The sequence below is a fragment of the Bos indicus genome, chromosome 7 (assembly GCF_029378745.1).
Source record: "Bos indicus isolate NIAB-ARS_2022 breed Sahiwal x Tharparkar chromosome 7, NIAB-ARS_B.indTharparkar_mat_pri_1.0, whole genome shotgun sequence".
NCBI lineage: Eukaryota > Metazoa > Chordata > Mammalia > Artiodactyla > Bovidae > Bos > Bos indicus.
In genome coordinates this window covers 77,671,624-77,696,774 of record NC_091766.1, presented here as the reverse complement: position 1 = coordinate 77,696,774, position 25,151 = coordinate 77,671,624, and the positions used below count along the sequence as shown (strand labels likewise).

The 25,151-nt window shown below is 36.5% G+C and overlaps 1 long non-coding RNA gene across 1 annotated transcript in view; it reads right to left on the bottom strand.

Annotated features, from left to right (window-relative positions):
- Positions 1 to 25,151, bottom strand: part of LOC139184220 (uncharacterized) — a 1,143,978-nt gene that overhangs the window by 928,312 nt on the left and 190,515 nt on the right. The window contains exon 2 of the long non-coding RNA XR_011567787.1: positions 16,108 to 16,201. This is a non-coding gene — a long non-coding RNA (uncharacterized lncRNA). The remainder of the gene's footprint in view (positions 1 to 16,107; positions 16,202 to 25,151) is intronic.

Sequence of the window (25,151 nt, the reverse complement as noted above, 5' to 3'; positions counted from 1 at the left end):
GGGCTGGAGGTAAAATGTACACTTCCTATAAGGAAGATAATAAACAATGAAATTTAAAAATTAATATTCAAGGTAATTTATTAGAGAAATGGCAATAAACAACAACAGAATCAGTGGAAAGAGCTGAAAATAATTGGTTCTATGGAGAGGGAATGGAGGGTAGGGTAGGATATTTTGTGGAATTATTAAATGCTGTAATCACATTGATGTATAACTTTGATACATATAAAACATAAAATATATAATCTATAATAGTTATTGAATTTTTTGCTACATGTTACAAATAAAAAGTTAACATCACAGAGCAACAGTTATTTCTCTTTTTTCACCCAGGTTGATAAAGGCAGATTCAGAATTTGAAATCAAAATGTAGAAGTCTCAATTCAATATTCATTTTCAAATGAAACCATATAACCTGGGCTTTCCAGACCCTTGAAAGTGGAAAGCTATTTCTAGTTCTACCATATATGAAAGGGTTGACAAGATTATGCCACAATTATTAGGCACTACTGAGATGGCTTCTGCTTCTACTACATGGATTTTAAGAAAGAGCCATTAATTTTCAATTAACAACCTTGAAGATTATCCAAGTCTTACGCTGGGCTTAACTGAAAGTTTCAATTCATTCCAAGGTAATTAATTTTAATCCAAACCCCAAAATAGAATGCATACCTTTAAATTTTAAGAGTAAATAACTGAACTTTTTGGAAAGCAAACTATTAATATTATCTTGCTAGACTGAAATGAGAATACTTGAGCTTGACATTACACTACTGCAGGGAGAGCTAAAGATTTTCATTTACTGCCCAAAATATGGTTTAGACCAAAGAGCAGCTTCACTTTACTCTTTGTGAATTGTAATATAAAAATATTAAACATTGACTGAAATGATATTTGCATTTCTGTATATGGTTATGTGCATGTGAATGATGGGAAGAAATATACAAAAATATAGCTAATAAAGAGAGCTGTGCTAAAGTACTCCTGAATCTATACATCTTGTCTCTATTTTTAGGCCTTCATGGATCAGTCTAAAAAGGCAATAAATATTAGTAGTTGTCAGCAATCCTCAGATCCCAGGGAAATTTGACCTAAGTCAGGTTTACATTTCAGATCCCAACCACATATATTTCTGTTAGCACAACTATAAAAGTAGCAAAATGAGTTTGTAGTTTAACAATCCTGGAGTATTTTCACCTTTCTTTTTTCATTCTGCTAGAATTTTTCCTTTGTCTCCCGTATCTATGACAGCCAAATATTCATTTAATCTGTTAACATCTTCAGTGTACTGAAATGGGATTGTTTCCTAGTCATCAAAATAATTTAACTCATAATAATGGAGAATTTACTGTGAGCCAGGCTCTATGCCAGGTTCTGAGAAAACAATGTTAATTAATATAAACTCTATGTGCAAATCAGAGTCATGATGGACCACTGTACATGTGCTGTGAATATAGAGTCATAGTAATGGGGATAGTGGGAAGGTTCCAGGCAGGAAGGAAACTACTGATAAATTTAGAAGGCTGCAACATAATCTGGGAGGTTTAGGACTTCATCCTTCAACACTGCTGTTTTCAGTCATGAAACTGTTTCACACTGGAGTCTCATGACACACACTTTTTGTGTGACAGGTGTTACAATTAATGTTCTCTTTCTCTTTTCAGTTTGGTAATTTAAAGCTGACTCATTGTCTTTCTTCTTATATCATTTATATCCAACTCTCTTTTGAGTAATAAAGAGCTGATATTTCAGTTGTTATATTGAAAATTGTAAATGGGAATACACAAGACGTACACCGCATTATCTGCTGTATGCTAAATTTGCTGGCTTTCCCCACAACACCCTATTTATGATCTCTGTTCTTAGCAATCAGTCAGTTCAGTCACTCAGTTGTGTCTGACTCTGTTACCGTATGAACCACAGCACGCCAGGCCTCCCGGTCCATCACCAACTCCCGGAGTCTATCCAAACTCATGTCCATTGAGTCAGTGATGCCATCCAACCATCTCATCCTCTGTCATCCCCTTCTACTCTGCCCTCAATCTTTCCCAGCATCAGGGTCTTTTCAAATGAGTCAGCTCTTCACATCAGGTGGCCAAAGTATTGGAGTTTCAGCTTCAACATCAATTCCACCAATGAACACCCAGGACTGATCTCCTTTAGGATGGACTGGTTGAATCTCCTTGCAGTCCAAGGGACTCTCAAGAGTCTTCTCCAACACCACAGTTCAAAAGCATCAATTCTTCAGTGCTCAGCTTTCTTTATAGTCCAACTCTCACATCCATACATGACCACTGGAAAAACCATAGCCTTGACTAGATGGACCTTTGTTGACAAAGTAATGTCTCTGCTTTTTGATATGCTGTCTAGGTTGGTCATAACTTTCTTGCCAAGTAGCAAGCGTCTTAATTTCATGGCTGAAATCACCATCTGCAGTGATTTTGGAGCCCAGAAAAATAAAGTCAGCCACTGTTTCCACTGTTTCCCCATCTATTTGCCATGAAGTGATGGGACTGGATGCCATGATCTTCATTTTCTGAATGTTGAGCTTTAAGCCAACTTTTTCACTCTCCTTTAGCAATAAGTGCCTTCATTTCAGAGACCTGCCTCTTCCTCACTGCCATAGTTCTAGGAGTTTCTCATCACACTACTCACACTACTCCATCATGCTAGTCACAAGGGCACATATACTATTTCTAGTGAAGGCATTCCTCTGGGCATGGTGATTGGCACAGGAATGACTATAACCCAAATTAGAACAAATCTATTGTGTTCTGAAGCCAAGGATGCTTCACCATGGGAAGAGCCTGAGGAAGTGGCTCTGAGAGATACCCCTGGGATGATTGCCTGAGGAGAATAAAAGGGGAAAAATAGAGGGGGAGGGAGGGGGATAGAAAGATAGGGATGAAGAAAGACAGAGACAGAGAGATAAGAAGGAATGAGGATACAAAGGCAATATTATCATTAGAAAACCCCAAACACATTCTATTGCATCTTTGAACTATCCAGTTACGGTTGCTACTATATTTTTATTTTTTACACTTTATATAAATATGTGTGTTTTGGAGTGTGTAAGTATTTGTGTATGTGCTGAATAATATTTATATATTTGCATGTAGGGGGAAATTTTAGAATCAGTGATGTAGAACTAGGCAGAAAATATTCAAAGTATTTAAACAAGCAAGTGATTTGGATTTTTAGAAAAGTCATTTGGTAGTCATGAAAAATACAATCCAGCAAGTCTAAAGGCAAAAAATGTGAAAAAAAAACAGTGGGGGAAATCATTTCTATAGTCCATGTGACACTGATTTTATCATATTATTCTTATTAGTTGTGGGAGTATTAAATATTATTACCAAAAGTTTATAATGTGTAAAATATATGCTAAATTTCTTTATGTATTACTTCATTTAATGCTTATAACATCTCTGTAAATTATATTTTATTATTATTATTTTCATTTACCTGTTGATGTTTGGGAGATGAAGTAATGTGTTCAATTTTATGTGCATAAAGTGAAGTCGCTTAGTCGTGTCCGACTCCGTGGACTGTAGCCTACCAGGTTTCTCTGTCCATGGGATTTTCCAGGCAAGAGTACTGGAGTGGGTTGCCATTTCCTTCTCCAGGGGATCTTTCTACCCAGGGATCGAACCCAGGTCTCCTGTATTGCGGGCAGATGCTTTTACCTTCTGAGCCACCAGGGAAGACCTGTATGTGCATCGTAGTTCGTAAATTCATATTCATATACAAGTACACCTGGCATCTGAGACGGAAGCCATCATTCTTCATATTTCCCAGATTCTGAAGACTTGAACAATACAGTTGGAATTATGTTGAGAAGAGTCATGAATAATGGTTGATCCTTGACCAATGTGAGGGGTAATTCACATATCAATTATACTAGGCTCTCAATATCCACAGTTCCTCTGTATCCACAGATTCAACCAACCATGGACCATGTAATACTGTAGTATTTGCTACTGAAAAATATTCATGTATAAGTAGTCCTGGACAGTTTAACCTGCCTAGGTTAAGGGTCAACTGTATAGACCTGGTGGTACTTATAGGACTGACATGTGACTAAAGGGTTGAGAAAAAAATCAAAGTTTTGAATTAGCAAGTAAATATGATACCATCAAACAAGAGATACAGGGGCCTGAATCTTCCCAAAGAGAAATAGAGAGAAGAGAAGAAATATAGCAGATTCAGTCAAGAAGAGGTTTACTTACTGTGGTTAAAAAAACAAAAACAAAAAACACATTCTATGGATACATAAGAATATATTCTCTTGTCATCTTTAATCAGGTGTTAATTATACGATAGGACAAAGATAGTAAAGTATGGGTGTTACTAATCTTTTCTTGTAACCTAGCGTTAAAGGATTCAGGCTTTATTCTTGCTGTTCATTCACACTCATTACTACCCATCAGGCAGGTACCTGACACTGCCAAAGGATTATTTGGACTTTTGTTATGAAAATGTAGAGGAACGGGGGAATGTAGAAGGCTTATAATTATTAGAAGTATGAAAATAAATTTTTAGGAAGTTTTGGTATAAGGAATACAAAGTTTTGAGGTATAAATGAAGAAAAGTTTGTAACGTTGCATTGTAGTATTTATCTTCTTAATAATAATCAAATAAAGCAATTAAAGAATGTGAGAACTCACACATGGTTGCAGACCTTTCATCAAGGCCCTTTACAGTGAAGCGCTGTGTTAGTCACTTGGTCATGTCCAACTCTGCGACCATATGGACGGTAGTCTGGCAGGCTCCTCTGTCCATGGGGATTCTCTAAGCAAGAATACTGGAGTGGGTTGCCATGCCCTCCTCCAGGGGAATCTTCTTAACCCAGGGATGGAACCCAGGTCTCCTGCACTACAGGCGGATTCTTTACCATCTGAGCCACCAGTAACTTTCAATAACTAGATCATCTGAATCAAGATTTCAACAGAACTGCAAAGAAATACCCCTTTACCCTCTACAGAAACTAAAATTATTTAAAGCAAGTTACAAATAAATGTAATTGCTATATGGTGAAGACACAATCAAACTATTTTTGATTGTCATAGAGTTTCAACAGAACTGGACAATAGGGTTTACATTCTCATGTCCAAGGATTGAATCAACACTATAATACCTGGGGCAAACCTGGAGATGGAGTTAGGGCGCTAACTTATGAACAGGTCACATAGAAGTATATAGGTTTCAAAATAAGTTTCTTAAACTGCCTGTATTTACAAATAAGACCCTTTGAATTCTATCTTGGGCCAAATGTTCATTCTTTCTTCTGCTTTTTCCTTCTGCCCACCTCCCTCCTATAAAGACTTCCCCAAACCTTTTATTCTGGACCATAAGTGAATCTGTCATTTTGTGGGAACATAAGCATAACTTTAACTGAAACAACCACCTCAAAATCGTTTCTTTAAAATGTCCTCAAAAGGGCTATCTCTTGACTTTCAGAGTGAAGCTTTCCCAAGCAAAAGTCTATGCCTCTGAATTATTTCACTTACATATGAAGTTACCTCAGAGATAATAATAGATATTAATAATTTGTTGACTCAAGTAGTATGTCTTGACTCTAATGAGAACAGAGGAAGAGGCTGACTCTAAGACAAATTACCAAATTCACCCTTAGTGATCCAGGCAGCTAATGTTTTGAAGTTTTAGAATGGCTATTGGATCTCTACCAACAGCCATCAAAGGTCAATCTCTTAGGACACTATGAGGTATTGTTGAAAATGAAAATATACTTATAAATCTATACAAAAATATTGGATAGTCATCTAAAATATCTAGCTGCTATTTCAGCACTGGAGATATATTAACAAATATGCACTGAAAACTTAGAACCAGGAAACCATCAAAGCATAAAGAGAACTTGTACGACAGTAATTCTTAAGCAGTGGTTCATATCAGCTGTGACAATAAACATTAAAAAAATAATCATCCATCCTATCCTAAACCAGTTGAACTAGATGTTCTAAGTGTGTGGCTTGGGTACATACATTTTGGAAAAAGTTTCCCATGTGATTCTGAATTGCACCATTATTAAAAAATCATTGGGTTCAGAGATCTGAGTCAGATATTTTCCCTGAGCAAGTAAGAGGTAGCATACCAACAAAGACTCCCTGATGAGACAATCTCACACTCTCACTTGGGTACCATTATATTGTTTAAAAAATCTTTACCATGTGAAACATTTTCAAGTTGTTTAGCTATTTTTGCTTCTGGCAGTAGACAGAAAGAGCCAGGAAACTGGTAGGAAGAGTATTTTCTCACTCTGGACAACTTGCTAATGAGGTTTATCTCAATCCCTACACTCAGAGAGAGTACTTAGTGTTCAAAAGACTTGTGAATGGGATCCATGAAGCAATTCACATGCAAAATACAGCTGTGCAGAAAAATGGCATTTTTCACACTTTCAAATGAATCTGCTTCTGAAAGTCATGTGAACTCAAACCAAACTTTCTACTATTCTGTCCCACGTGATGGGATGTGGAAATTTGCTTGAAGGTAAAGTGTGTTCTACTCTATTCTTTTCACAACTCATATTCAGACATTTTACTACTATCATTTCTTAGTAAGACATGTTAAGGTTCACCTTCTCACAGTAATTAAAAGTACCCTGCTATATATTAGTAAATTGCTGCCAATAGTATGATAATTAAGTTTCTCATTAATATTTCTAACCTACTTGAATTCCTTTTAATTTGTTGATTTTTTTTACAACATTTTGTGGCTGGTGGAAATTACTCCAAATACTTTCAAACTCAAAAAGTTGTTACATTTTTTGATAGGTTGGTCATATAAATTTTGTCATAGTCAATATTGTCATATTCAGAATATTCCATCAAATGAAACAGATACAATACAATGCAACATCTTTCAATATAATGTTGATGTTTAAACACATGAATTTTATAATATAGCATGAACACTTGAATTATTCCTTTCAAAACATTAATATAATTATAACATTATAATAATATCATAATGACGAACATATACATAAAAGACATATTCAAATTCATACAATTATTATATGTGTATCTTCTGTCTTATTTCTTATCTCCAAAACCAGATTCTGAATCCTCAGTCATCATTCTCAAGTTTTGAATATATCATACAATAAATTTGAATGGCAAAATTTTATACAAATGTTTAACAGATTCAAGCAATCATATGAATGTTTAATATCAACATAATAATGAATAAAATTAGCTGTGAACTTGAAAAAAAAACACATAAACTTTACTTTCTCCTCAGTTTACTAATAGGAAGCTTTTATATGATTGTTTTTGATGATTCCACATCTATAAAATATTTTTATGTTCCTTTCTTACTAATCAACTATGTTTGACTATCTTCACTGCATAACATGCTTTCAAATTCTGAACCAAGCCAATACTATCTATAGATAAGATTAAATGTAGGAAAGATAAGAATATCTCTTTGCCCCTACCTGGTCATACTCAGAATAATAAAGGGATGTTCAGTAACTAGGAAATAAGATGGAGATTCTAAATACCATGGAAACCTTTCTCTGTATTCCATTTTGCTTATTTATGGAGATGACTGCTTCCCTGATAGCTCAGTTTGCAAAGAATCCACCTACAATGCAGGAGACCCTGGTTTGATTCCTGGGTTAGGAAGATCCGCTGGGGAAGGGATAGGCTACCCACTCCAGTATTCTTGGGATTCCCTTGTGGCTCAGCTGGTGAAGAATCTACCTGAAATATGGAGGACCTGGGTTTGATCCCTGGGTTGGGAAGATCCCTTGGAAAAGGGAAAGGCTACCCACTCCAGTATTCTGGCCTGGAGAATTCCATTGACTATATAGTCCATGGGGGTCACAAAGAGTCGGACACAACTGAGCAGCTTTCACTTTCACTTCCCATCATATTATATTAGGGTGGGATAGGGTTGTTGGGACAGGATTTAGATAATTACTGTAAATTTGAAAATTATAAAAATTTCATGGCAGTTTTTACGTGTGATACACCTTAACTTACAGGTTATGCAATGGCCCAGAGTAAAGACGAATGTTAAGAGGATACCACAAGAGCCTAAGATTCCACTAACCAGATTATCTTCTTCTGTCATATTACTAATTTTATGTTACCTAAGGGCTTGCAGGGGAAGACCTAAAAGAAGTGTTGGAGAAGGTAGGGGATGGACCCTTTCTAACTGACTGAAAAGGAGTTAGTTCTGAATTTTATTGTGAATATGCTTTGGTAACTCTAATTCATCTTTGAGTTGCCCTTTTGTCAGCTTTTTATCATTTGGGAAACTCATCTAAAGCGAATTTGTTGTTATTTGAAATGTATGCAGATTTCTGTTTATATTTAAGTTATCTGATCACTCAAAAACACTCTTCTCTCTTGTTAAGTAACGAAATGTCATAAGTATTGATGTATTAAACTCACTTCTCCAATAATCTGTGAAAAGAGAAAACATTCCCCAAACTTAAAAGCATTAAAGTGAGTTGATCATGTATCATAAATACAAATGTTTTATCCAACAGTATATTGTAACAGAAGATGTACAAGGAAATTCTGAGAATGATCGAAGCTCTGGCTATACCACTAATAATGAGGACAAGGGAGCAAATTTCAGGGACTTCCCAGCTTTGCCTGAGGAAGTGCTGAAGAAACTGCCATTGATGATAAAATGAAATAGAATGTCTCATAAGATGGAGAAGACATAAGAAAAAACAAAAACAGTTGACATTGAATAACTGAAAAAGCATAAATGTTTTATGTCTAAGATAAAATGAGACCAAAGTGAAGAAAACTACTTTCTAAAAATATTTTCATATCTAATGATAAAGGAATTCTACTTTAGAACATAAAGCAAAAGTCAGAACATTGAATGACAAAAATTAAATGCTTACTCAGTTAGCTATGTAAATAAACACTGATTTGGAAAAACGTCATTAAAGGGAATAGCTGTTTATGCATACACATGATATTTATTTCTTATAATTCTATAGTTATTAGTAATTCATTTTTGCTAGATCATTTTTTAAGAAAGGAGTTTAATAAAAATTTTATGTTCAGTATTTAAATTCCTTTTTCAAAGTACCAAGTATAACAAATTTTACTTATTTACTGACTGTAGTGGTTTGAATAGTATTCCACAAAAGATATGTTCAAGTCTTCAATCAGTTCAGTTCAGTCACTCAGTCGTGTCCGACTCTTTGCGACCCCATGAATCACAGCACACCAGGCCTCCCTGTCCATCACCAACTCCCAGAGTTCACTCAGACTCACATCCATCAAGTCAGTGATGCCATCCAGCCATCTCATCCTCTGTCATCCCCTTCTCCTTCTGCCCCTATTCCCTCCCAGCATCAGAGTCTTTTCCAATGAGTCAACTCTTCGCATGAGGTGGCCAAAGTACTGGAGTTTCAGCTTTAGCATCATTCCTTCCAAAGAACACCCAGGGCTGATCTCCTTCAGAATGGACTGGTTGGATCTCCTTGCAGTCCAAGGGACTCTCAAGAGTCTTCTCCAAAGCCACAGTTCAAAAGCATCAATTGTTCGGCGCTCAGCCTTCTTCACAGTCCAACTCTCACATCCATATATGACCACAGGAAAAACCATAGCCTTGACTAGCTAGACCTTTGTTGGCAAAGGAATGTCTCTGCTTTTGAATATGCTATCTAGGTTGGACATAACTTTCCTTCCAAGGAGTAAGCGTCTTTTAATTTTATGGCTGCAGTCATCATCTGCAGTGATTCTGGAGCCCAAAAAAATAAAGTCTGACACTGTTTCCACTGTTTCCCCATCTATTTGCCATGAAGTGATGGGACCGGATGCCATGATCTTCGTTTTCTGAATGTTGAGCTTTAAGCCAACTTTTTCACTCTCCTCTTTCACTTAACCTCCACTATATGTGATTGTGGTCTTATTTGGAAATAGGATCTTTGTAGATATTAAACCTGTATGCAGGTCAAGAAGCAACAGTTTAACAGGACATGGAACAACAGCCTGGCTCAAAATTGAGAAAGGAGTAAGTCAAGGCTGTATATTGTCACCCTGCTTATTTAACTTATATGCAAAGTACATCATACAAAAATGCTGGGCTGGATGAAGCACAAGCTGAAATCAAGATTTCTTGGAGAAATATCAATAACCTCAGATATGCAGCTAACACTACCCTTATTTCAGAAAACAAAGAGGAACTAAAGAACTTCTTGATGAAGATGAAAGAAGAGAGTGAAAAATTGGCTGAAACTCAACATTCATAAAACTAAGATCATGGAATCCAATCCCACCACTTCATGGCAAATAGATGGGGAAACAATGGAAACGGTGACAGACTTATTTTCTTTGGTTCCAAAATCACTGCTAATGGTGACTACAGCCATGAAATTAAAAGACACTTGCTCCATGGAAGAAAAGCTATGACCAACCTAGACAGCATATTAAGAACCAGAGACATTGCCAACAAAGGTCTGTCTAGTCAAAGCTATGGCTTTTCCAGTAGTCATGTATGGATGTGACAGTTGGACCATAAAGAAGGTTGAACACCAAATAATTGATGCTTTCGAGCTGTGGTGTTGCAGAAGGCTCTTGAGAGTCCCTTGGACTGCAGGCAGATCAAACCAGTCAATCCTAAAGGAAATCAATATTGAATATTCATTGGCAGGACTGATGCTGAAGCTGAAGCTCCAATACTTTGGTCATCTGATGCAAAGAGCCAACTCATTAGAAAAGAGGAGGGACAGATTGCTGGGGAAGATTGAAGGCAAGAGGAGAAGGAGAGGACAGAGGACGAGATGGTTCGATAGCATCACCGACTCAATGGATGAGTTTGAGCAAGCTCCGGGAGATGGTGAAAGTTAGGGAAGCCTGGCATGCTGCAGTCCATGGGGTTGCAAAGAGTCAGACATGACTGAGCAACTGAGCAACAGCAACAATTCCAGTAAGAATCTGGTGATAAGATCATTCTGGGCTTAGGGGTCCCTATATCCAATGACTGTTCTCTTCATAAGAGAAAAGAGAGTGACATTTGAGGCACAAAGACAAGGAGAAAAAGAGGCCACTAAAATCCATGTGAAGACAGAGGCAGAGACTGGAATTATATCACACAGCCACAAATCAAGCAATGGCAAAGTTTGCCCAGAAGTTAGGAGATACACATGAAATAGATTCTTGTGAAGGAATCTCCTCCTCTTGAACAGTAAAAAATAAATAAATAAATAAATTTCAACTGTATAAAGCCACCAAGTTTATGGTGATTTATTGTGGCAGTCCTAGGAAATTGATACTCTGACATATTAAATAATTGCTAATGGCCTTGCATTCTTGTTATTAAATCCTAACACTAATCACAGCTAAAGTTGTCAGGGCCTGTGTATCTCTAGCTTGTATGAAGAAGGTTACAAGTCTTAGATGGTTTTTGGGGTGAGTTTCTTAGTGAAGGCAGACCAAGTCAGACAGTTTTGGTTTTACCCCCACTCTGTCAGTAATTAAATGAAATCTCAGAAATTAAGTCATTTGACTAAGATTATTAAGCATGTAATACTAAAATTGTAAAAGTCCCAGTATATGTCTCCATGAAACAAGTTTCCCTCCCCACTAGTGACACACACACATACATATAAATATATCTTACCAAGCACCTTAATATGAACTACTAGCTTAAGTATCTTACAGCATTTGCCTATGTGCAAAGTAAAACCAAACAAAAAAAAGTTATTAGGATTAGGGTGAGTCTTTAAGACTTTTTATTACTTAGTGAATATATATATACACACACAAACTGATTATGCTTCTCTTATCAGAAGTATGAAGTAGAATATAAAATTCTAAAAATTAGGATTTATAAAATATTGCAATTACATAAGAAAATTTATGACAAATAATATATGAGGAACAGAAAGAAGGCCCCAAAATATTTTTAGTTAGATTAAACCAAAATAACATAAATGGAGAAAAATGTTACGTTCATGGACCATAAAGAGATTCTGTATTGAAAAGATGCCAATTATATCAGTTCGATTTGTAGGTTCAATGTAATCCCAGTCAAAATTCCAACAGTCTTCTGTGTGTGTATGTGTGTGTGTGTGTGTGTGTGCAACATAGAGAGAGAAAGAGATTTCAAGTAATTTTAACATTCATATGGAAATACAAAATGCCAATAATAGCCAAGACAGTCTTCTGGGACAAAAAAAGAAGGAAATTTTGTCCTACCAGATGTTAAGACTTATTGTAAAATTACTATAGCTAAGAGAGTTTAGTATATGTTTAATTTTTATATGGACCAATTTAATATTATTAGAAAATTCTGAATAAATCTGTATCTTTAAAGATACTATTTATGATAAAGATGGTACTGGTGATATAGAATAGCAAAGAAAAGACAGTTATTGTAATAAATGGTATTGGCTCAATTACTTTTCCATGTAGGAATAAAAAATAAAATTTTACTTTTATTAAACTCTATGCACAAAAGTCAGTAGAGGATTGTAGGTCTAAATTTGAAAGGTGCAACATTATACTTCCAGAAGACAGTGAAAGTTACTCAGTTTTGTCTGACTCTTTGCAACCCTATGGACTATAGTGTGCCAGGCTCCTCTGTCCCTGTAATTCTCCAGGCAAGAATATTGGAGTGTGTGTGTAGTCATTCCCTTCCCCAGGGAATCTTCCCAACCCAGGGATCAAACCCATCTCTTGCACTGTAAGCAGATTCTTTACCTTCTGAGCAATCAGGGAAGCCCAAAAGACTGTATTAGGAGACTATGCTTATGGTCTTGAAGAGTAGGGAAATAATTATTAAATGGTTAGTGAAAGATTGATGCTATGCTATGCTATGCTAAGTCACTTCAGTCGTGTCCAACTCTGTGTGACCCCATAGACAGCAGCCACCAGGCTCCCCCGTCCTTGGGATTCTCCAGGCAAGAGCACTGGAGTGGGTTGCCATTTCCTTCTCCAATGCATGAAAGTGAAAAGTGAAAGTGAAGTCGCTCAGTCGTGTCTGACTCTTAGCAACCCCATGGACTGCAGCCTACCAGGCTCCTCCATCCATGGGATTTTCCAGGAAAAAGTACTGGAGTGGGGTGCCATTGCCTTCTCCGAAAGATTGATAAACTACATTAAATGAAAAACTTAATCAGAAGATACCATCAAAAGAATAAAAGACAATCTAGAAAATGGAAGAATATATCCATAACAAAATTCAAAATATGTAAGTATGAAAATGACACAATCTAAGTGACTTGAATGATACTTCACACACAGAAATAATAAACATATACAAATGAGCTTTAACCTCAAATAGGAATCAAACAACGACAATGGAAAATTATAATAGGATGTCACCCTACACCCATCAGAATGACTGCTGTAAGACTCACAGGGCCTAGAGTTGGAGAGGATATGGTAAATCTGAAACTCATATACTGTTCTTGGTATTGTACATTGATAGAGTCTCTTTTGAAAACTGTCAGGCATTATCTTCTAAAGTTAACCAAATACATCCCCCAAAACCCCATATAGGACTATCTGAAATACTCACATATGCCCCAAAGTCACATACAAGAATATTTACAAGAGATGTGTACAAGAATGTTCAGTTTTATTTGCAACAAACAAAAGTTGGAGAAAACTCAAATTTCCATCTGCACTAAAGGTGCTAAATAGTATGTTCATACAATATTCCTCTGTATTTCACTGCATACTTCAAGGAAAATACTGAAATATAGCTACATGCAATAACATGGATGAAACACTTAAAAAATAATACTGAGCAAAAAAATCAGACACAAAAGAGCAACACATGCATGATTCCAGTTATATCAAGTTAAAAAGCATGTACAACTATAGAGTGTTAGAAGTCATGACAAAGTATCTACCTTTAGAGAAGCAGAAGAGGTCTGAGTACAAAGAAGAGCTTCTAGACCTCTGTCAGCATCCTACCTTTTGACCAACATGGTGGATACATGGTATTCAGTGTGTAGTAATTCATGGAGCTATATGTTTATTGGCATTTTTCTACATGTGTATTATAATTAAATACAAATATAGAAGACTGAAAAATGTGTAAGATAAATACAAAGCAAATAAAACCAGTATGGTTTTCTTAACATCAGACAAAATACATTTTGAGGCAAATGGAATAACTAGAGAGAAGGAAGAGATACTTGTCTTTGTATATGTTACATTTGAAATATTTATTATACCTTCAAATAGAAATGTTGAGGAGCCAGCCAAATACAAGAGCGTAAAATTTATGGCAGAAACTAGTACAGGAACTAGATTCTGACTTGAGTGTCTGTATCAGCATGTAGAAAGTATTCACAGCCATGGGACCAGATGAGGTCAGCCAGGTGGCGACACTATCAGTGTAAAAGAAGTCCAGTGACAGAGTTGTGGAGTATTGGTTGTTACAGAAAGATGAAACAAATGAGGTAAAATTATCCAAATTTCATGTTAATTAGCACTTAGAGTTGAATTTATCCCAAGTGTTATTAACATTTCCACTTAGGCAATTTTTAATACACTCTTCAGACTTGCATTTGGAGGGCAATTTAATATTCCAGGTTCCACTGCCTATACCATGGGGAGGTTAGGATTTTTCCTCTCCTTCCTCCCTGGTCCTACAGTCAGCCGAATGCTGGGAACTTACACTGTTCTCAGAATCCCTGTTCTTTCCCTACTCAAATGTAGTCATTACTGGACCTCAAGTTCCTCAGAAACCACATCTGCACTCAGTACCTACCCCTTTTCCCATATGCCTTGGAAAGGATGCTTGTCCTATGTATCATGTTCAAAGCCATGCATAAACACTAAGTTGGGATGAATACCAGCACTCCCAAACCTCATCTATGCCACATGTAACAAGATAGCTGCAAGGTGTCTATATTCTGAGTGGGCTGATATTAAGTCCTTGAGTCAGAAGGCAAAGGTGTGAAATGACTTCTTATCTGTTTCTAGTCATCTTTGATCTTCTGAGGGAAAGTCTAGGTAGATACTTCGTTTGCCAGATTCCCTGACATTATTTTTAATGTGATTCCTACTGGATTACTGATTAAAAAGATTTTATAAATACTTAAGACTTTGATCTTTATCCTTATTTTTGCCCATGCTGATTGACTGCTTCTGAAATTCTGTTTCATATTTTTTCCCACTTGAAATTGTCCTGGACTTCATTTCTAGCAAGTGCCATCAAGTAGGGCTTAGCAAACAGAGGCCTTTTGTTTGCACCACATCTGATTCCTCACTCAGAAGGCAGGGGAGAGGGGCGGGGGTTAAGCACAAGATAATGTAATTTATAGATTAAATAAGGAGGAACAACTACCAAATTGAGAAGATGAACAGTACTGCCTCTTATGGAAGAAAATGTACACATTGTCCCTTTGATCCATTTTTGATCTTGCAAATGTACAACAGATAGAAAATGCTTTACCAATCATTGAGACAAAGGAAAGCGGATCATGCCAACAGGATACGTGACTAGACCCTTGTGATATGATGGACATGCAAGACCTGGTGTAAGTCTAGGTATTCCTATCAATTAGCTCCATGACCTTAGGCTGGCAGGACAGCCTCCCTGAGTCACAAACAAACAAACAACTCTAAAGATAACTTCAAACGAGTTTGGGGTTGTGAGTATTGGATATCATGAAATATAAAAATGATTTCAGAAGCCATAAATAGTGTTAAAATATTGTTAATTGTGATTAACTTGATTATACTTACCATTTCTGGACAACATGTAGGCATCATCTTAAATAAAAAATACATCTAAGCCTCCCAAGACAAGTCTAAATAATTATAGTGAATATCTATCTTTTTTTTTTTTTCTCTCCCACATCTTTTAACACCTTTCCTTCTAATAATCCTTCAGTATTCCTCCAGAGGAGTATCCTCTTTCCCCAAGTTCTCCTCTTGAATTTGACTTTACATAAGCTTAATCACTTGGCTGTACAGAATGTCTCCAGAATGAGCTTGTGACTACTTCACCACCAGAGGGACATAATTTTGAATGGAAAACCAACCTAAGACTTTCCTCTTTTCCTACCACATGAGAACTTGAAAGACTGTTATCATAGAAACAATTGGGAACTCAGTCAAAGTCAGACAGGAAAACAGAACTTACCCAGAAGCAGTAGCAATGATGGATGGATTCTGGGATATAGCATGAATTTTGAATCGAGTTGCTCCTGAATCTTCCACTTACATCAGAAGGATTCCTAATGGTTAGAGATGGATAAAGGTTATATCAATATCCTGTTCCAGCAGGAGGAACCTGTAGCTCAGAAATGTCAAATAATGTTTCTGAATGCCATTTGTGTATGTGTAATATATATGCATATACATACATACACATATACATATATGTAAATGTGTGAAGATCTGATTACTGAAACAGAGCTTGAATTCCAGAGCCTATTTTGAGCTCTCTACCTACAAATTGTTAATTTTGCTGTTGTTTTGTTGCTAAGTCGTGTCTGATTCTTTGCAACCCCGTGTGTTGGTCCATAAATATCTGTGTGTGAGTATGTGTGTGGGTTAATTGTGTATTCAATACTGAAAATCAGTTTTGTTGTGATGACAGAATTTAAATACTCTTTACCACTTTGGGAATGTTCTCCAAGGAGAAGAATGCTAGAAATGAATTGAATTTTTTTCTCTTTTTAATAAGTCAAATTTCTTTAAGCACATATGGTGTTTATTTACATGATATTTACCAGAAACTTAATACAAGACTTTTAAAGGACATGAGTTCTGAAATATAATGCTATGTGCTAAAAATACATCTGCAGTTTCATGTTTATATGTAAATATATACATACCTTCTAATAGTCATTTATGGCACACTAAGAATATATACTGAACTGTATCATAGTTAAATTTAAGATATAAGAAATTTGTTGCTTGTTATATATTATGAGCTTCTTTTTTTGAGAGTTCTAGAAAGTTCTTTCTTTCTAAATACTTGAGACCAGATCTGACCAATGTTGCACATTTAAATCCTCTAAAATGTTGACTGCAGTTTAACTGTATTTCAGTAAAAAGTGGCAGGTCTTGAGTCCATCAGCATTTGTATTGATTGTGATTTACAGATTACTAATGCAAGACCTTTCTCTGTGAATCTGTTCACTGTCTCCAGGTGAGACATAATTGCTTGGGAATTAACAACAATACTGTCTAACTTACCATAACTTTCAGAATGACACAATGATACCGTGAGGTAATAAAAAGCAGCAGGACAATGAAATCACCAGATGTTTTTGACTTATCTGAATGTACAGGTATCATACAGGGAAGGTGCTTTGTGGACCATGAGATACACAACCTTCTGTGTCCAAACTACACTTCCATATCAGGTAACACTCCCCAAATCTCTATAGGAGCAAGCTCTGGCATTTCAAAGAGTGCTTTTTAAAGAGCAGGGCTGTGATTGTCAGCGCTATTGAAGGTTGTTCTTCTCAGGATCATAAGTCAATAATTTGAAGAGAGGTTTTTATTTTAGATGTTGGGTGTCAATTGTTTCTGTCAACATTGTATTTGCCAGGAAAATCTGTCAGGTAGATATGATAATGTGACAGCTCTAAGCATTGTCTTATGTGTCAAAAAAATAAAAAGGTATGGGCCGAGTAGCGGTATTGTATCCTCAGAAAATAGAAGAAAAGGAGAAAAACAGAGGAGAAAAATTTAATGCCTGTAGGATTAATTTTCTTTGCACAATAAAACACATTCGATATTATTCAATTGTTCAAAGGAGCGCGAGAAGTACAAGAAAAGCTCTAAAATAGCACTACCCTTATGGTAGCAGGGAAACACTGGTTGCTACTGAAAATAGTAAGAGAGTAACAGATGTTTCCTCTAGTCTCTGACCTTGTAAAAATGAGTTTGTACAACAGAAGACCAGGATGCTACTTGCTGTGGATACCGAGACAAAAAATATGGAGAAATGAAGAGCATCTGAAATGTTATCACCTACAATTTTAGGTAGAGCTGTAGAGGCTTCAGGGGACAAGGGAGTCTGGCGTGCTGCAGTTCATGGGGTCACAAAGAGTAGGACATGACCTAGTGACTAAACAACAATAGAGTACCTAAGCAATTTTTGCTCTAGTAACAGAGACATTAATTATTTCGCTTTGAAGAAATATGAAAAAGTCAGTTGTGGGATTAGTCCAACAATATCCTTCTTTGTTCTCAATGAATTTTTATCATGGGCTTGTGTCAGAGTCACATTAGGGATACCACAACTCCGGAATCATATCATCACACCAGTGATCTCAATGCAGAGGAAGTGGCAGGAACAGGAATTTACTTTCATCAAAGGGAAACCTTTTAATGAAATCCAAAAGGATTGCCAGTCACATTCTATTGGTCATAACTGTGTCACTGGGCAACTTGACTCAGCCAGGTAAGAGGCTGGAAAGTAAATATCAACAAAAGGATGGTCACACTTGACTTGCCTCAGTATCACTCAGTCCATTCTGCTGGCCGTATTTCTGCACTAAAAAAGAGTAGGGATCTGTGAGCAAAAATGGAGGGGAAAATGGCAATTGGAGAGGCAATAACAGTCTGTGACAGCTACCAAGGAGCTACTATAGTACTACTTTCTCACATCTCAATTCATGGAATTGGTATAAACTCTCAACTTTGGCCATTTGAAAGAAAAGATGAGAATAAGAATGTGTGCATCATCTCTTTTTCTTAACTGACTCACATCACATTTTTTCCTGATAAATTTGTGTATATGATAAAACAGGGGGTTGAATGGTGATTCCCAAAATAATATGCCCACATCATAATATCCAGAAACTGTGAGCTTGCTTTTGTTTGAGAGAAAAATAATCTTTGTAGATGTAAAGATTTTGAAACAAGATCATCTTAGATTATCTAGGTGAGCCCTAAGGCTAAGAACATTTATTCTATGAAAGAGACAAAGAAGGGATGGGACAGAAGGAGAGGAGGCAATATGACCCAGCGGCAGAGATTAGAGAGATACAGTCACAAGTCAAGAAGCATTTGGAGACGCCAGAAGCTGGAAAAGTCAAGGAAAGTAATCTTCCTTAGAGCCTTCAGACAAAGCACAGTCCTGCTGACACGTTTCTTTCAGACTTCGGGACTCCATAACTGTGAGAGGATAAATTTCTGTTGTTTTCAGTCCTCTCCTCCTTCCTGTCTTCATTGCTTCTCCCTCCCTTCTTCTCTTTCTTCCCCCAACACCCACCTCTCCTGTTCTCCTTCTCTCTTCTCTCCTATTTCTTTCTTTTTTGTACTGGTACTAGAGTCTGTATTAAACAATCTATAATATTTAAGTCTGGAAGAACTGTCAGCAAATATGTGGTCCCCATGAACTATACAGTCCATGGAATTCTCCATGCCAGAATACTGGAGTGGGTAGCCTTTCTCTTTTCCAGGGCATCTTACCAATCCAGGAATCGAACTGGGGTCTCATGCATTACAAGCGGATTCTTTACCAACTGAGCTATCAAGGAAGCCCCAATGACTTTATATATGGGTTAATTTTGCTGTCTTTTACTTGTTACAGTCTTTAGTATTTTTTATTTGGTTTTGATATATGTAATATGACTACCTTATATATGAAGGTGTATAATCTAAGAATTTACTTAAGTGTTCAAATTTGTTACTGTAAGGCTTTTCTTTTTTTATTTCTTAAATCTTTGTTGTATCTGTAATTATGTCTCCTTATGTGCAAGAGTAGACAGCTATTTTTTGTTTGTTTTTGTTTTTTAGTTATTTATTTTTTTTAAGTGAAGGATAATTGTTTTACAGATTTGTGTTGGTTTCTGCCTAACATTAGCATGAATCAGCCATAGGTATACCTATGTTCCCTCCCTCTTTAATCTCCTTTCCACTTCCTCCATATCTGACCCCTCTAGATTGTTACAGAGCCCCAGTTTGAGTTCCCAGAGTCACACAGCAAATTCCCATTGGCTATCTATTTTACATATGGTATTGTAAGTTTCCATGTTACTCTCTCCATACATAACACCCTTTCTTTCCTCACCCTCAACCCTTCCCATTGTCTATAATGTTCACTATGTTCGCTGTTTACTATGTCTGTGTATTCATTGCTGCCTTGCAAAAAATTTCATCAGTACCATCTGCCTGCTGCTAAGTCGCTTCAGTCGTGTCCGACTCTGTGTGACCCCATGGACTGCAGCCTACCAGGCTTCTCCGTCCATGGGATTCTCCAGGCAAGAACACTGGAGTGGGCTGCCATTTCCTTCACCAATGCATGAAAGTGGAAAGTGAAAGTGAAGTCACTCAGTCGTGTCTGACTCTTAGCGACCCCATGGACTGCAGCCTACCAGGCTCCTCCATCCATGGGATTTTCCAGGCAACAGTACGGGAGTGGGGTGCCATTGCCTTCTCCCACCATCTGCCTAGATTACATATATATGTGTTAGTATATGATATTTGTTTTTCTCTTTCTAACTTACTTCATTCTGTATAATAGGCTCTAGGTTAATTCACCTCATTGGAACTGACTCAAATGCATTCCTCCTTATGGCTGAGTAATATTTCATTTTATATATGTATCACAGCTTCTTTATCCATTCATTTGTTGATGGACATCTAGATTGCTTCCATGTTCTAGCTATTGTAAATAGTGCTGCAATGAACATTGGGAAACATATATCTTTTTCAATTTTGGTTTCCTCAGAATACAAGTCTAGTAATGGGAATGTTGGGTCATATGGTGGTTTTATTCCTTGTTCTGTAAGGAATCTCCATTCTGTCTTTCACAGTGGCTGTATCAATTTATATCTCCATCAACAGTGCAAGAGGGTTACCTTTTCTCCACAACTTCTCCAGCATTTATCATTTGTTGACTTTTGATGATGGCCCATTCTGACCAGTGTGATTTGCATCTCTCTAATAATAAGAGATACTGAGCATCTTTTCATGTGTTTGTTATCCATCTGTGTGTCTTAAAAGTAGACAGCTATTTTTTAAAATTGATCTTAGCAGAGGTTTGCGTAACTTTTATTCAGTTCAGTTCAGTTGCTCAGTCTTGTCCGACTCCTTGCAACCACATGAACCACAGCACACGGGGCCCCACTGTCCATCACCAACTCCTGGAGTCTACTCACTGATGTCCATAGAGTCAGTGATACCATCCAACCATCTCATCTTCTGTCGTCCCCTTCTCCTCCTGCCTTTAATCTTTCCCAGCAGCAGGGTCTTTTCCAATGAATCAGCTCTTCGCATCAGGTGGCCAAAGTATTGGAGTTTCAGCTTCAACATCAGTCCTTCCAATGAACACCCAGGACTGATCTCGCTTAGAACGGACTGGATGGATCTCCTTGCAGTCCAAGGGACTCTCAAGAGTCTTCTCCAACACCACAGTTCAAAAGCATCAGCTCTTCAGCACTAAGCTTTCTTTATAATCCAACTCTCACATCCATACATGACCACTGGAAAAACCATAGCCTTGACTAGATGGACCTTTGTTGGCAAAGTAACGTCTGCTTTATAGTGTGCTATCTAAGTTGGTCATAACTTTCCTTCCAAGGAGTAAGCGTCTTTTAATTTCATGGCTGCAGTCACCATCTGCAGTGATTTTGGATCCCCCAAAAATAAAGTCTGACACTGTTTCCACTGTTTCCCCATCTATCTGCCATGAAATGATGGGACCGGATGCCATGATCTTCGTTTCCTGAATGTTGAGCTTTAAGCCAACCTTTTCACTCTCTTCTTTCACTTTCATCAAAAGGCACTTTAGTTCTTCACTTTCTGCCATAAGGGTGGTGTCATCTGCATATCAGAGGTTATTAGGCTTTTGAAAAAATAATATTTGGCTTCTTGATCCTATGTACTGTGTTTTTACTTTTCTTTCAGTTGTTTTATTCTTATTCTTTATTGCCAACCACTTTATTTAGATGTATATATTGTTCTTTTAATAACTTTTTATTTTGCTGATTAACTTTTATGCTTTATTTAATTTTATATCTTGGATTCTATAAATATCCTTCAAATTACTACATGTTCTGTAATGATATTTTGGTTTGCATTATTTTTATTATCATTAAGTACTGTAAGATTGTAACATTACATTATGATTTCTTATCTGATCTATTAATTCATTTATTGTAAGATTTTTGTTTTTGTCTATAATAAATGTGTCAAAATACGCAAGTAGGCTGTGAGACTTGTCAGTTTAGCCCTCAAATTATGTCATTATTTGCTTATTATTTTTGAGACTATTCTATAGAATCATATACATTTACAATCACTATATCTTCATTGGGAATCAAACTTTTATTATATGAGACCTTATTATATATATAGTGAACTCTTCTCAAGTTCTGGGAATATTTTCTAGTTTTATATTCTAGTTGTACCATTTAACATCTGCAAGACTTTGGTAAGCCTATTTAAACATTTTGTTAATAACAACTGGTTAAAAAAGTAATAATAGGAAATAGGAATGGACATGTAAAGTGCCAAGATTAAGCCTGAGACAAGGTAAACATTACATAAACATTTACCATTATGATGATAATAATAATGATTGACATGACTTATGATGAAAAATGTCACTTTAACCTTTCAGTATGTGTTTTATATGTAGTACATAGCTGATTTTTGTTTTGCTGTTCACTGTCAATCAATTTTCTGGCTAATATATTTAACCCATCACATTGATTTGAATATTGATCTATTCTGGCTTATTTCTACCATCTTTGTAGTTTCTCATTTTTTGTTTAATAGTTTTTCCGGCACTCTTTCCCCCCATCTTCCTGCTTTTGAGGATTAATTACTTGTTTGTTTCCTATTCAATTTATTTTGCTAACTTTGCTATTTAATCTCTATTATTTGCTATTCAATTTCTATTATTCTATTCCTATTATTATTATAATTTTTCTACTCTAGTTCTATGTTTTAAATAAGTTCCTGAGATACCATAATGTAAAAAGAAAAATAAATTAACATCTTTTCTCTTAATTATTAAAAATAAAATGACATGACAATATATTATCCCACATTAACACTTTCTGATTTACACATTTTTCAAAATTTTAATGTTACAGATTAGCTAATATTGCATATCATTTGATAAAATAATGTGTTTTTTTTTTACATTTGCTTATAAATATCCATTTCCCTGGATCAGCATTTCTTCTTATATTTCAGCCTTTTCTCTAAGATCATCTTTCTGAATTTCAAACTTTAGAAATTACTTATTTTTCTATGGTGTTAAATTTTCTCAGTTAATATTAAATGTCTTTATTTTTCTTCTTAAAACATAATTTTTTTAAAATCTGTGTATATTGGCAGTCATTTTTTTCTCAGCATTTTAAATAAATAAATATACATATTTGCTATCTCTGGCTTCTATAGTTATTGTTAAATTTAAGATCTGTGGTATGTATAATAATAATTGTTTCTATTTAAGTAAGTCCTGCTGCTGCTACTGCTAAGTCGCTTCAGTCGTAGCCAACTCTGTGCGACCCCATAGATGGCAGCCCACCAGGCTCCGCCGTCCCTGGGATTCTCCAGGCAAGAGCACTGGAGTGGTTGCCATTTCCTTCTCCAATGCATGAAAGTGAAAAGTGAAAGTGAAGTTGCTCAGTCATGTCCAACTCTTAGCGACCCCATGGACTGTAGCCCACCAGGCTCCTCCATCCATGGGATTTTCCAGGCAAGAGTACTGGAGTGGGGTGCCATTGCCTTCTCTGAAGTAAATCCTAGACATTAAAAAAAAAATTATAAAAGTTTTGATGTTTTCTAGATTTCTTGTTAATAATCTTAATTCTCTCGCCAGATCTTGAAAATTCTCAGACATTTTCTATGAAAACAATTTTTTTTCTTCTCTCTGTTTATTGGATTCTAGTTGGAGAAATATCAATAACCTCAGATATGCAGAAGACACCACCCTTATGGCAGAAAGTGAAGAGGAAATAAAAAGCCTCTTGAAGAAAGTGAAAGTGGAGAGTGAAAAAGTTGGCTTAAAGCTCAACATTCAGAAAACGAAGATCATGGCATCTGGTCCCATCACTTCATGGGAAATAGATGGGGAAACAGTGGAAATGATGTCAGACTTTATTTTTTGGGGCTCCAAAATCACTGTAGATGGTGACTGCAGCCATGAAGTTAAAAACGCTTACTCCTTGGAAGGAAAGTAATGACCAACCTAGATAGCATATTCAAAAGCAGAGACATTACTTTGCCAACAAAGGTCCGTCTAGTCAAGGCTATGGTTTTTCCTGTGGTCATATATGGATGTGAGAGTTGGACTGTGAAGAAAGCTGAGCACTGAAGAATGGATGCTTTTGAACTGTGGTGTGGGAGAAGACTCTTGAGAGCCCCTTGGACTGCAAGGAGATCCAACCAGTCCATTCTGAAGGAGATCAGCCCTGGGATTTCTTTGGAAGGAATGATGCTAAAGTTGAAACTCCAGTACTTTGGCCACCTCACGCGAAGAGTTGACTCATTGGAAAAGACTCTGATGTTGGGAGGGACTGGGGGAAGGAGGAGAAGGGGACGACAGAGGATGAGATGGCTGGATGGCATCACTGACTCGATGGACATGAGTCTGAGTGAACTCCGGGAGTTGGTGATGGACAGGGAGGCCTGGCATGCTGCGATTCATGGGGTCGCAAAGAGTCGGACACGACTGAGCGACTGAACTGAACTGAACTGAACTGAGCTGGGTATCTTTGAGCCCTTTCATTTTTTTCCTCCAGATTGTTTTTTTTTTTTTTTTTTTCTCTTTAAATTTTTCTCCCCTTTTCTCTCTAGATTTTAGGGAATTCCTTTAGGTCTGTCTTCCAGTTATCTAAAATCCCACCTCACCTATGTCTAATCTCTTATTTATTCTATATACTTCCTATTTTAAAATATTTTCTTTTTCATTCTTGAGTTGCATTTTATTTATATCTTCCATTTTCAGTAGAATCTCACTTTCTGAAAACCTTTACTGTTTTCTCATTTTGGATTCTATCAAAGGATTTTACATAGTATTTGAGGGTTTTGTGCCTTATAAATTCAAGATATACAAATTCATGGTTTAATTATGTCTGTTCACTTCCATTCATGGGCATTGCTCCTTTGTGTATTTTATGGTCTTAAGTGGTAATCTCATATTTGTTTGAACTTATTTCAGTGAATGCTAATTAGTTGTGTTTTCTTCTGCCAGAAATCATGAATGCT